The sequence below is a fragment of the Zalophus californianus genome, chromosome 3 (assembly GCF_009762305.2).
Source record: "Zalophus californianus isolate mZalCal1 chromosome 3, mZalCal1.pri.v2, whole genome shotgun sequence".
Taxonomy (NCBI): Eukaryota; Metazoa; Chordata; class Mammalia; order Carnivora; family Otariidae; genus Zalophus; species Zalophus californianus.
In genome coordinates, this window is record NC_045597.1 from 32,842,957 (window position 1) to 32,856,432 (window position 13,476).

Genomic DNA, 13,476 nt, shown 5'->3' on the forward strand with positions numbered 1-13,476 from the left:
AGTTGAAAGAATGCAAGTACAGCACACCCCTTCCAAAAGGAAAAGCAAGTCTGCATTCATGGTTTCTCAGACTCATTTGACCCAGTTTACTTCATTACTTTAAGGCAATATGTAGTTCTTCCCTGAATCTTAACATTTACCATCTTTTTTTTTTTTAAGATTTTATCTATTCATTTGAAAGAGAGAGAGAGAGAGAGAGAGCACAAGCAGGGGGAGGGGCAGAGGAAGAGGGAGAAGCAGAGTTCCCGCTGAGCAAGGAGCCTAACACAGGGCCAGATTCGAGGACCCCAGGTTCATGACCTGAGCCGAAGGCAGACGCTTAACCGACTGAGCCACCCAGGTGCCCCGCTATCTTTTTAAAAATTCACTTTTATTTTTATTCCTTGGCCACAACCTGGTTTATCTTTTTCAGAAATCCAGGTACCTGGCATTTCAGGATATTTTCTGTCTACAAATCAAACCCTTCTCTTGGCTTCAGGAAAATTTTGCTCTTCAAATTGCCTGAACTTCAATCTGACAGTATTCCTTCAGTCACTCACTCTCCCTTCTAGACACACAGCCTCATTCTAAATATTTATGATTGAATTTTTCAAAATACTCTAAATTCCTGCCTCCCAATTGGATGACAAATCCATTTTGTTTCTTCCAGCTCTGTATTCTCACATTGTCTAAATGTCCCACAGCGTTCTGCCTATGTCCCATCCCGCATTCATTTTACCACCTGACTCTCATCTTCCTTTCCAGAACTTCGTTCTGAATCTCTTCAGTCTTATCTTCAGGCCCTTATGCATAGACCTCTTCCCTCCTCAAATACTTTAATGTGACAGCTATCATACACACAACTTACAACATTTAAGTTTGACACTGTAGGTTCTCAATCCATTCAATTATTTTTAAGATCTGCTACACTGTCCTCACAAATTTTTTTAACTTTACTCTTTAACATGAAAGAAGTCTTAACATTAGCCTACGTGGATATTTAGCCATTATATGAGTACTTACCAAATTGAGTCTCCATCTATAAATCAGCTGTTAAATTGGTAATAAAATAAGTTCTAGATTAGATAGGAATTTGATGAGAATAATTAAAAGTTAAAGAAAACAATACACTAATTTTCTTTATGATCCTGATTTTCATTTGTGTTGACAATACATGCAACAAAAAAAATACATATATAAACTACATTTCTAGATTCTTTTATAGCTAAGGCTGGTCTAGAAACACAGTTCTGGCCAATAAGATGTAAATGAAACTGCTTGGAGATTATTCCAGAAAAGCTCTTTTAAAGGAACTAACTCCCGGGGCATGAGATCTTTGCTCCTTGCCCTTCACTCTTCTTCCAGGTCGGAGGCTGGTTGTCATGCCCATGAGGGCAGGAGTCATCTTTCAATAATGTGGAAGAGAGCATATATTCCAACGGAAAGTTAGAAGGAGCCTGGATCCTGGATGACACAATGCATACAATACTTGTCCTATCACCAGACTTCTTTCACATGAGAAAAAAATTAACCCCTCCTTTTCATGACACTGTTTTTTTAGGTTCCTATGGTTAGCAGTCTAACACATCCTTAACTAATATAACTGGTAACAAGTGTGACATGAAATTTGAAACAAAGATATTTCAAGAAGTGTAGTCATAATCGAGAAAGTGACTTTCCTTTGGAGTAAAAATTAAACTGTTACTACAAATGCAATTCATTAATTATTTTTTCTTAAGAGTCTCTTCTGCTTCACAAGTGTTTATTCTCTGTGATATAAACATACAAAGTGATCCTACTATCTTTTTCCTTTTTTACTGTCTATTGATCCTAAATTTGCTTAGGGAGGAAAAGAAAATGGAATGATGTGAGACTTCAGATCAATGTCCAAAGCTTACTTTCAGTTTCTGCTAAAGCTTTAATACAGTTTCTCTCTATTACTATTTCTTCTTATCAGTGTGCTGGATTGCAAACAACAGAAAGTTGCTCTAACTAACCTAAGAAAAATAGGAATTTACTAGATTGGTAGGCAGGTAGTTCACAGAATTGGCAGGAAAGTTGAATACAATGTAGTTTTGATCCTAAATACCAGAGTTAGGTCAAATTTCATATGTTAAGGGCACAGTCTCACAAGACCCTGGCTACTCCAGACACCAGTCGCAAGCTCCAGGGTTGCCAGACCACTCACACTTCTCACCAGTTGGCACCAATTCAAAGGGTCCCACTGCTCCCTCAGGTTTAGTAATTTGCTAGAACAACTCATACAACTCAGGAAAGCATTATACTTACAAATACAATTTTATTAGAAAGGATACAAATCAGGACCAGCCAAATGAATAGATGGGAAGACCCCCAAATATGAAGCTTCCATGTCCTCAGGACACTTCATACTCCCAGAGCATGTATGTATGATCAGGAAAGTTCACTAGAGTTCTGGGTATCCAGAGTTTCTTTTCTTTTTTTTTTTTAAGATTTTATTTATTTATTTGACAGAGAGAGACACAGCGAGAGAGGGAACACAAGCAGGGGGAGTGGGAGAGGGAGAAGCAGGCTTCCCGAGGAGCAGGGAGCCCGATGCGGGGCTTGATCCGAGGACCCTGGGATCATGACCTGAGTCGAAGGCAGACCCTTAACGACAGAGCCACCCAGGTGCCCCAGTATCCAGAGTTTCTATTGGGGTTTTATTCCATAAGCCTCATGGCTTAAATCATTGGCCACATGATAAAACTAAATCTCCAGTTCCTCACTTGTGTGGAGGCTGGGCTGCTATCACAGAGCTCAAAGCACCAAAGCTCTAATCACGTGGTTGGTTTTTCTGGTATGGCGAGCCCAACCCATTTCATTAGCATAAACTATCACGTGTGGTCTGAAGAGCCCACCATGAATGACAAAGACATTCCCAACACTCAAGAACGTCCAAGGGTTTAAAGGTTCCCTCCTTGTACCCAGGACAAAGATCTGCCAAATTCTATGTTATACAACACTTGAAGAACCAGGTTCAGGAAATCAATGGGAACCAGGATGACATCAAGAACTCTCCCCTGGAATGGCTTAGGACACAACTGTCACTTTTGTAGACTCCCAGAAACTCTTCACTGACGTTGTGGTAACCAGAACCATGCACAGCAGACACCAGCAGTGCTGATACTACCCTCCTGCTAGTATTGTCTAGCTTCCTTGCATCACTTCTGCTAGGTTCAAAACTCCTTAACGTGAGCATTTCATTATCCAAATTCAGGTTATAGGCACACACAGAGAAATAGGAACATTTATGCCATGTGGCTTCTAAAATGAAAGTAAGTATACTGCCTCAAATAGTAGAGAGTTCCCCTAACTTAGGGACTTGTGTCCCTGGGCAGCAAAAATATGACAAATATCCCTATATTCTACCTCTTTCACTAATTAAAAATCCATATATCTGCTTCTGTAAAATATAATACCATCTCTTATATAATTAAAACACACTTTTCTACTCTTATAACAAGGAAACCATCCAAAGTCCCATTATGTACCAATCCAATGACTTGTCTCAGACCTTTGGGTAGTATCCACTCTTCTCCAGTTTTGTCTCCATCCCATATAGATAGGGTTCAGCCTCTGAACTAAACATGCACTATATATAATAGTGGGTGCAAATGGGCAGGAATTAAAAGGTAAACTTGTTAAATATGTAAATAGAAGAAGAGAGAGAGACTGAGGGAGAGACAAAGCAAGTAAGATCATATGAAAGTGACTACAGTTTTTGTTTATGCAAAACCATGAGAACAAATATACCCCTCCATTACCAACTCCACGTTCTCTTTGTCATCAGCCAGCACAAAAGCTGGTTGAGTAAGTTTACCTCTGGGACAATACAAACCTTTGTTCTTAAGAGATCTGAGTCCTGGATGATCCTGCTGTACAAGACTGAAGTCATCTTAAATCATTTTTATTTCTTCCTGCTAAAAAAGGGTGGCACAAAGATCTCCACCCCCACTCTCAGCCTAACTGATTCTGTCCATACTCCTTGCTGTGTGCATTGTGAACTAGCAACTTCATTTTTCTTTCAGTGTCAGGATTCACTGACACTCATGATTCAACTCATGATCAGGAACCAAAAGGCCAGTGGCTGTCGCAGCTTCCAGCTCAAAAGAACCCTTGTTTTTGTTTCTCTTTTTAATTTTTTTTCATTTTATTTTACTTTTTTCATCATGATAAATGTACTCTTTAACCCCCATCCCCTATCTCCACCATCCCCCAACCTACCTCCCTTCTGGTAACCATCAGTTTGTTCTCTTAGAGTCTATGTCTTGGTTTCTCTCTCTCTCTCTTTCCATTGCTCATTTGTTTTCCTTCTTGAATTCCACATATGAGTGAAATCATATGATATTTATCATATGGTATTTACAAGTGATATAATATGGTATTTATCTTTCTCTTGACTGACTTCTTTTGCTTAGCATTATACTCTCTAGCTCCATCCATGTTGCTGCAAATGTCAAGATTGCATTCTTTTTAATGGCTGAGTAATATTCCATTATATACATATTCCATTATATAGATGTATATCTCTATAATGGAATATATAGATATATATATCTCTATATATCTCTTTTCTTTATATTATATATATAATATATATTATATATAATATATTATATATATAAGATATCCCACCTCTTCTTTATCCATTCATTGTTGGACACTTGGGCAGCTTGCATAGTTTAGTTATTATAAATAATGCTATAATAAATGTATTACCATATCTTTGTATTGTTTGAGTAAATACCCAGTAGTGCAATTACCGGATTGTAGGGTAGTTCTATTTTTAATTTTTTGAGGAACCTCCATGCTGTTTTCTACAGTGACTGCACCAGTTTGCTTTCCCACCAACTGTGCAAGAGGATTCCTTTTTCTCCACATCCTCACCAACACTTGTTGCTTCTTGTGTTTTTTATTTTAGCCATTCTTTCAAGTATGAAGTGATATCTCATTGTAGTTTTGAAAAAGAACCCTTGTTATGATGCCTAGTGGATACAATCATCCCTTCCTTACCAAATCCTCTAAGCCAAAAGTATTTGAGGTTAGCACAAATTTCTAGAGCACATTATGAAGTGTAATCTTGAGAAGCACCAACCCTTCTATCATCCCTTCTCCCCCAGATTCATTTATTCTATGAGATAAACGGCTCCATATATTACTCTCCTGAGCAGGCATTCCAATCTCACAAAGGGGATCTCCTAGCAAGGACTAAAAAGGAGCCTTCCACAGGCCACCCAACTATTCTTTAAGTGAGCTGTTTTAGGGATTGGCTATATGACAAAACCAATAATCCCATGAGCAGTAGCACATCACCTGATTTCATTCACTAAAAATCACTTGTGTGGCTAGAGACATGTTGAACAAAATATTTTGATAAAGTTAAAGTCCACAATCAATGATGCTTCCAGAAGCATAGTAGGCAGGAAAAGCAAATCCATACCCTGAAAGTATTTTTCAGGGGGACACAAATACTTGATGGAAAGCATCCAAAGTAATCAACCTGCCAGGAGTTCCACCCAGGTCCCAGCCCCTTTGCTCACCATAGACTAGTTCTACTGGAAAATTGAGTGCTCAGCAATGGTGATGGTAAAATGAGCTTAATTCAGAGAAGTCCCAATTTTTAGTATATTAATTTCTGTGGCTGCCATAACAAATTATCTACCATAAACCTGGTTGTTTAAAACAACAGAAATTCCATCTCTCAGAGTTCAGAAACCAGATGCCAAAAACTAAGGTGTTAGTAGGGCCTGTTTCTTCTCTAGGAGGAGAATCTAGGAGAGAATCTTTCCTTGCTTCTTCCAAATTCTGGTGACTGCAGGTGTTCCTTGGTTTGCAGCCATGTAACTCCAATTTCTGCCTCCACTTTCACGTGGCCTTCTTTCTGTCCATGTCTTCACCTGTCTCTTATAAGGGCACCTGTCACTGGATTTAGGTCCCACTCAGATAATTCAGGGTGATCTCCTTTCAAGATCCTTAATTACATCTGCAAAGACCTTTACTCAGACAAGGTCATATTCACAGGTTCTGGGTGTCAAGACAAGGATATATCTTTTGGAGGCCACTATTCAACCCACTATAATAGTTTTGAGTATTATCAGCACTATCACCACTGCTATGTCATTCATGAGATCATTGAGTAAGCACTGAGTAGAATAGGAGAGGAAGCTGCATGGCATCCAGACGTCCAAGAAAGCATCTTGACCCTTAAGAAGTTTTTGATGAGCACCTAAATGGTTCCTAATATTTTCCCACCCTGGGTTCATCCCATGTGGCTTATTTACATACTTCTACCAAAATAGTCTTTTTACTTTCACATTTCTGATTACCCGCTCAAGCTATTAATCACTACTCATTGGTTTGCATTCTTCTTCTTTTTTTGACAGCCCTCTTCTTTTATATGCTTTTTTCCAGTTTTATTGAGATATACTTGACATATTACATTGTATTGGTTTAAGGTTTACAACATAATGATTTGATATACGTGTATATTGCAAAATGACCGCCACAAGATTAGTTAACATCTATCACCTTACATAGTTACCATTTTTTCTTGTGACAAGAACTTTCAAGATCTACTGTCTTAGCAATTTTCAAAAATGCAATACAGTATTGTTAACTATAGTCACCACACTGTACATTACATCCTCAAAAGTTATTTGTAACTGGAAGTTTGTACCTTTTCACCACTCTCACCCATTTTTCCTACCTGCTATGATTTGTACTTTTACTTAACCCAATCCATGACTTGTTCCAGGCAAATTAGACAACAAGATACACCTCCGTTAAATACTACCACTATTTTAAGTGATGCGATTAGGTAGCATAAGTCCACCTAATGCTGCTCCTAGGAAATCAGGAAGAAGCATCTGTAAACCAAGCCTCTGTTTGTCTATCTATCTTTATCTATCATCTATCTATCTATCTATCTATCTATCCATCTATCTATCTTCTCAAACCACTAACTAGTCATGGAAACCCCTCCATGTGTCCATTCCTGTGGGGCTGAGAGAGGGCAGCGGTACAAGAAGACGCCTGGGGAGAATGAGCATCCTCCTTGTGCAATTTAACTCATGCATTCAAGATTGGCCTCTGTCTATTCCTGTACACAGGCAAACCTCAGACATACTGTGAATCTGGTTCCAGATCACCGCGATAAAACGAATATCAGAATAATGCAACTCAAATTAATTTTTTTGTTTCTCAGTGCATGTAAAAGTTATGTTTACATTATACTGTAGTCTATTAAGTGTGCAATAGCATTATGTCTAAAAAACAGTGCACATACTTTAATCTAAAAATACTTGTCAAAAAAAATCCTAACCATGCTCTGAGCTTTTGGAGAGTCATAATTTTTTGCTAGTGGAGGGTCTTGCCCTGCTTTTGATGGCGGCTGACCAATCAGGGTGGTGGTTGCTGAAGGCTGGGGTGGCTGTGGCAACTTCTTCGAATAAGAAAACAATGAAGTTTGCTTCATTGATTGACACTTTCTCGTTCATGAATGATTTCTCTTTAGCATGCGATGCTGTTTGATTGCATTTTACCTACAGTAGAACTTCTTCAAAAATTGAAGTCAATCCCCTCAAACCCTTCCACTGTTTTATCAACTAAGTTTATGTAGTACTCTAAATCTTTGTGGCCATTTAACAGTCTTCAAAGCGTCTTCACCAGGTGTAGATTCCATCTTAAGAAACCACTTTCTTTGCTCCTCCGTAAGAAGCAACGCCTCATCCTTTAAAGTTTTATCACAGATTGCAGCAATTCCTTCCCATCTTCAGGCTCCACTTCTAATTCTAGTTTTCATGCTATTTCCACCATATCTGCAGTTACTTCTACCACTGAAGTCTTGAACCTTCAATTTGTAAAAAAATGTAGTATCTGTGAAGCTCAATAAAGTGAAGCATAATAAAATGAGGTATGCCTGCATATATTCCACTTGATGGAATGCTGCTAGGTATGCCTCACTTTATGATTTGGTGGATAATTTAATGGCCAATTCATAATGGAAAGCTCATTTCATGAGACCAGGCATTTAGTCTCTACCAAGTTCCAGTAAGAATTCGAGGGTTGTTTCTCAGAATAAGAATAGTTACTTGCTGAAGAGGTCATAGCTTTTATTACAAAAACAGTATTAGAGGCTTTAACTGTGAATTTACTACTGGGGTTCTGCAAAGCACCCCAATCTGCCACGAACTGTTTAAGCTTCATTGGATCTGCTGGGTCATATGGGCTGGTTGGTAGAGCTGATTGCACCGCAGCCTGGACTGATTGCCAGGGGCTGTATTGATTTGAGTTAGTAAGGAGACAACATCTGGAACAGCAGCTGCACTTGGAGGCATCACCTAATTAAGCTTATGATAATCCACTCTCGTTCTCCAAGACCCATCTGTCTTCCCCATCAGCCTAATTGGGGAGTTAAATGGAGCTGTGATAGAAATGACCACTCCCTATCTTTCCAGTCATTGATGGTAGCATTAATCTCTGGGATTCCACAGGAATGTATTATTGCTCTTCACTTACTCTTTTAGTGAGGAAGGTGAGATCCAGGATGCCATCCCTGGTCCTTCCGCTCATAATAACTCTTATTCATGAGTCAGAAGCAGATGTGAGTAGCGGGCCAGTTGCAGGATCTCTTCTCCCAGAAAACACTCAGGAAATGGAGGGGAAAGAAGAGGGTGTGTCCACAGGTCTCACTGTGTCTATGGTGTGATGGACTTGGGTCAAGAATCCACTTATCACCTGACCACCACAAGCTTCCGCTCTGACCATAGAACCACAGTGCCATTCTTCTTTGCCTGGAATGTGTTTTTTAGAGCTATTATCCCAAAACAAGTGAAAGATCTACTTATATTCTTTTCCTCGGAATATATTTAAATCAGAAAATAATCACAGGCCTGGAAATAGGGATAATGCTATGTCTCCCTTTTGGTGAGCTCTATCAATAGATATGGAGTTCTTATGCAAATTGATTAGGAACTTTGTGAGTTGCTCATACATTTCAGATCTATAGACTCCATGATCAATAAACCTACATGAAATACCCATGTGTCTCTATTAGAGAAAGCACAACCACCTAGCCTCTGGAGGTTAAGTGCCTGACTTGGCTTCTGCACCTGCCCTCCTCCACTATAGGATTTTCCCATCTCCATTGTAATCAGGTGTACAATTTCCGTATCGGTGTTTCTGTCAACGTGATTCCCAACCTACGAGAAAAAACACAATCACATTTTTTAAAGATGCCAGTGGTTCTCTACTTGAAATATTTCTCAAAGCCTGAATAAGGAGAGGGTTTTCTGTGCCTATTTAAGGAAACACAGTTAAAAAGAAGGTAAGATTCATATTCTAAATCTAGTCTTTGATTCCTTTCTTTATATTATGTCTAATCACTTGTGGTGTCTTAACTTTCTCTAGCATGATCACCATTCAGTACAGCTTCCTGTCAGTCATCTTACCTAAGAATTAAAACTACCTTGCCTTCTCAATGAATTCTGATAACTGTGCCTATGCAAAAAGCAAAAACAAAACAAAACAAAAACAAACAAACGAAAACCAGTAACTTAATTTTTTTCACTCTTTGGTTGAGCTTGTTCAGAAGTTAGTCCTGCGTGTTTTCCCCAGGTATATTATAATATAAATTGGTAAATATATTTATTTTATCGTGTAACCTACTACTAAGGTAGACACCATAACTAAAATCTAACTCTAGTTATCAGTTTGAAATGAAGATGGGGCAAAGAGGCTTAAAACCTGAAGAGAACTGGCTCAAGAAAGGGAGGAATAGTCCCGTAAGATAAAGAAAAGAATCTGCTTAAGCTACTTTGGTCGCATCCACTGGCAAGAGAAGCTTAGAGAATTTGGAGTTTGTGAATATTCCAAGTCCTCCGATTCCTCCCATAAGTCTCATTTCAATATTCAGGATCTTACTCCATCCCATTTAATACTTCAGCTTTTCCAGATGAGACCTGGAGACAGGGAGTGTTAAATAGCACGTTGACCACCCACGGCCAAATCTTTTCATTTGTTTTTGGGGGACCGCAGCTCTGTGGATATAAGAGTCAAAAGGTTCTACTAGAATCATCAGTTAGAGTGCCTGGGTTTAAGTTTGTGACTTGAGAATTTAGTGTTTAAACTTGTCAGTCTCTTTTTTTCAAGCAGCTAAGAAGCGCCCACTCCCACCCGCCTTGAATTCCTGCATGCTGTCCTGCAGCTGTGGCAATTTGATACCCACAGCCTTACCTTCGAAGTGCACTTGACTCCAAGTGATTGCAGGAAAACGAACTATTTCGCCACTGCTGGCCCCAAGCTGTCACCTTTCTCTTACTAAAAGGAGCATTTTCAGCTCCTCTAGCCCCAATAATGCCAGGAAACAAACCCCGATTTCCCAGTTCTCCCTCAGGTCCGGTGCACATAATCTACTCCTGGAACAAAGTTCCCTTCCAGTCAAGGCTCTTGAGTGCCCAGAATATAAATATCTCTTTGTTAATATTTTGTTTTAATGTTTTGTTCCTTTGTTGCTTCCTTTTTTGTTTTTTGTTTGTTTTCATTTTTGTTTTACAGATAATGTGCCAGAAGAGCTAGTGGGCTTCTACACAATCATGTTTGACTACTTTGGGCAAATGAAATCTCCTGTCACACTCTATTAAATGCTTAAGGCAAAGTACTTTTTGAGATTTTTTTTTTTTGATGCCTCTGTTTAGAAAACATCTACCTATGTATTATAGAAATTGAGTTTACAAACAGATAAAATACATAGATGTGGAGATAATAAGATTGTTCTATTTTGTTTATTTCTAATTTTGGGTTTTTTTAACCAGGAAAGCACAACATATTTCAGAGAGTTTTTTTTTTTAATAATGGCAATTAATATTATTCTGTTAAACACGAGATCTTTTCAAAAGTGTCTCTGCTATCTTAATGCATATCGATCTAAACTGATTAACTTGTTCTGTATTTTTAAAATTTAGTTTGCTTTGCTCCCATCATCTACTTTTTTTTTTCTTCAAAAGTATTAACTGCAAATCTTGTGTTTGCTTTTGCTCGTTAAACTAATTTGTTTTTCTTGGTGTATCTTATTGAGACCAATTGGCAACACATATCCCAATATTTTCATCTTTCCAATAGTATCTATTTTCATTACCTTCATTATCCTTCCTAATCACATGATATATTTCTTCACTGTTTTTCTGTTTGAAACCCGATTTTATTACTTAGTCCCTCTCCTACAATTAATTTACTCTAGTTGAATTGTTGCTGTATTTCACCTGAGAGAGAAAAGCACGCCTCTGGTGGTCCAAGTTATCTCTTACCAAAGCACTCAGTGTGGGACTTTGGAGTTATCAAGTAAATTTATTTACAAACACTTTGAAGATCCTACTCTATGAAGTACATTGCATATAGCACTCTAGAGGAGTTACAGGAGAAACAATTTCCACTTTTAATACGTTTATAAATTCATGAGAAAAATGCTCAGAAGTGAAATCAATTAGTCTTTAAAAATGTTAATCAGCCCAAAATGGCATCGTTTATTCATACCATGATTCAGTGAATTTTCATCAATGCCTACTACGTGCCAGTCACCGGGCCAATTCTAGGAGTGCAGTAAAACCATGGTATCTGCCTCATGGCCTCAGAAGTATATCCTGGAAGGCTGATTGAAAGTAAACAGAAATTGGGGCACATGGGTGGCTCAGTCTTTTAAGCATCCGACTCTTGATTTCAGCTCAGGTCATGATCTTGAGGTCGTGAGATTGACCCCTGCCCTGGGCTTCACACTCGGCATGGAGTCTGCGTGAGATTCTCTTTCTCCCTCTGCCCCTCCCCCTGCTCACCCTCTCTAAATTAATTCATTAATTACTTAAATCCTTAAACAAAATAAAAAAGAAAGTGAACAGAAATTACAAGTAGGATAAGCACTGAATGCTCTTGGAGCAGGCAACATGGAAATCCAATCTAATCACATGGCTCAGAGAGGACTTCCTTGACTTAATGATGTTTGCCCTAAAAACATTAATAATGTTGGATAGGTGAATAGAAAGGAGTGGAAAACAGGACTGATGTGTACTGACCAAAGGAATACTTAAAGTGTTGCAGGAAAGGCCTTTGGAAAAAGATAACTCTTGAGACAATATGTAATTTGATCTAGGAAAAAATGTTTAAGGCACTAGCTATGTTCTCTATAAAACACTCTGTGTGCTAGGAAGGGCATGGAAGGGTTGGGAATGACTGAGGCATGCATTCCAAGTGGAAGGAACAGCTTAGCAAAGGATGGGAGGCAAAGCTGTAACTGTCGATGAGCTGGATAGCAGAGGGGATGCTGGTGAGTAACACGGAGATGAGGAAGGTATTAAAGAAGCTTTAATAGCCAAGGAAGTGTGTTCTAGATGCTAAGTATAAAATGAGAATAAGAAGAATTAGAGGCTAGGAGGAGAATCCTTGGAGCAATGTGAGTGTTATTGCCTGGGTTAGGCTAGTGTGGCAGATGCTGTTGGTGGCCTGCCCAAATCCCTTGGCATCCCAATCCCGTTTCCATACACACCACCTGCTACCTACCACAAGCATCTGCGACTGTCTGCCCTAGGGCTTTCCCTGGCCACAGGAGCATGCCTGCCCTATCCAGGGCACAGGCCTGACATTTGGGGGAGTTAATACCTTTCACCAGGAAAGGATAGAAATTCCGTGCATGAATATCCCAGTTCTTCCATACCAGCAGAGAGGGACAGCTGTGGGGCATGTCCTATTCAGTCTTCCAGAGGTCCCCGATAGGAGGGAACCCCAAACACCTTCTATTAGCCTTCTCTTCTCTGTGTTACTTCCTCAGTTCTGTACGAGCCGTCCTGGGATCACCTCCAAATAAATTGCCTGTCCCAAATTCTTGTCTCACATTTCGCTTCTGGGGGAACACAAACTGAGCAGTTAGTTACTGAGGAAATTGAAGAAGAATAAGGAGTATTTGGAGATGATGACAAAGAGAGAGTCCCTTAGTGGATACCCAGCCTAGGAGTCAGGCGCCCGTCCCCGTAACCTACAGCCAACTGCATTCTCTCCTAGCATCGCAATCGTGTTGTTCATCCGCTTAATGGGAACTGTGGATCACCAATACTGATGGTGACAAAGAGACATGATCCTCGGGGCGCCGGGGTGGCTCAGTTAAGTGTCTGCCTTTGGTTCAGGTCATGGTCCCAGGGTCCTGGGATCGAGCCCCGCATCGGGCTCCCTGCTCCGCAGGAAGCCTCTTCTCCCTCTCCCACTCCCCTGCTTGTGTTCCCTCCCTCTCTCTGCGTCTCTCTCTGTCAAATAAATAATAAAAAATCTTAAAAAAAAAGAGAGAGAGAGACATGATCCTTAATTTACAAAAATCTACAAAAATATAACATCCAGTGCTTTCCATCATTGTGTGCCAGTTACTGATCTCAGGTTGTTTTTATTACCACCTCACAGAGGATGAGCACCCATGGAACCAGGACATCTCTGCATTAACAA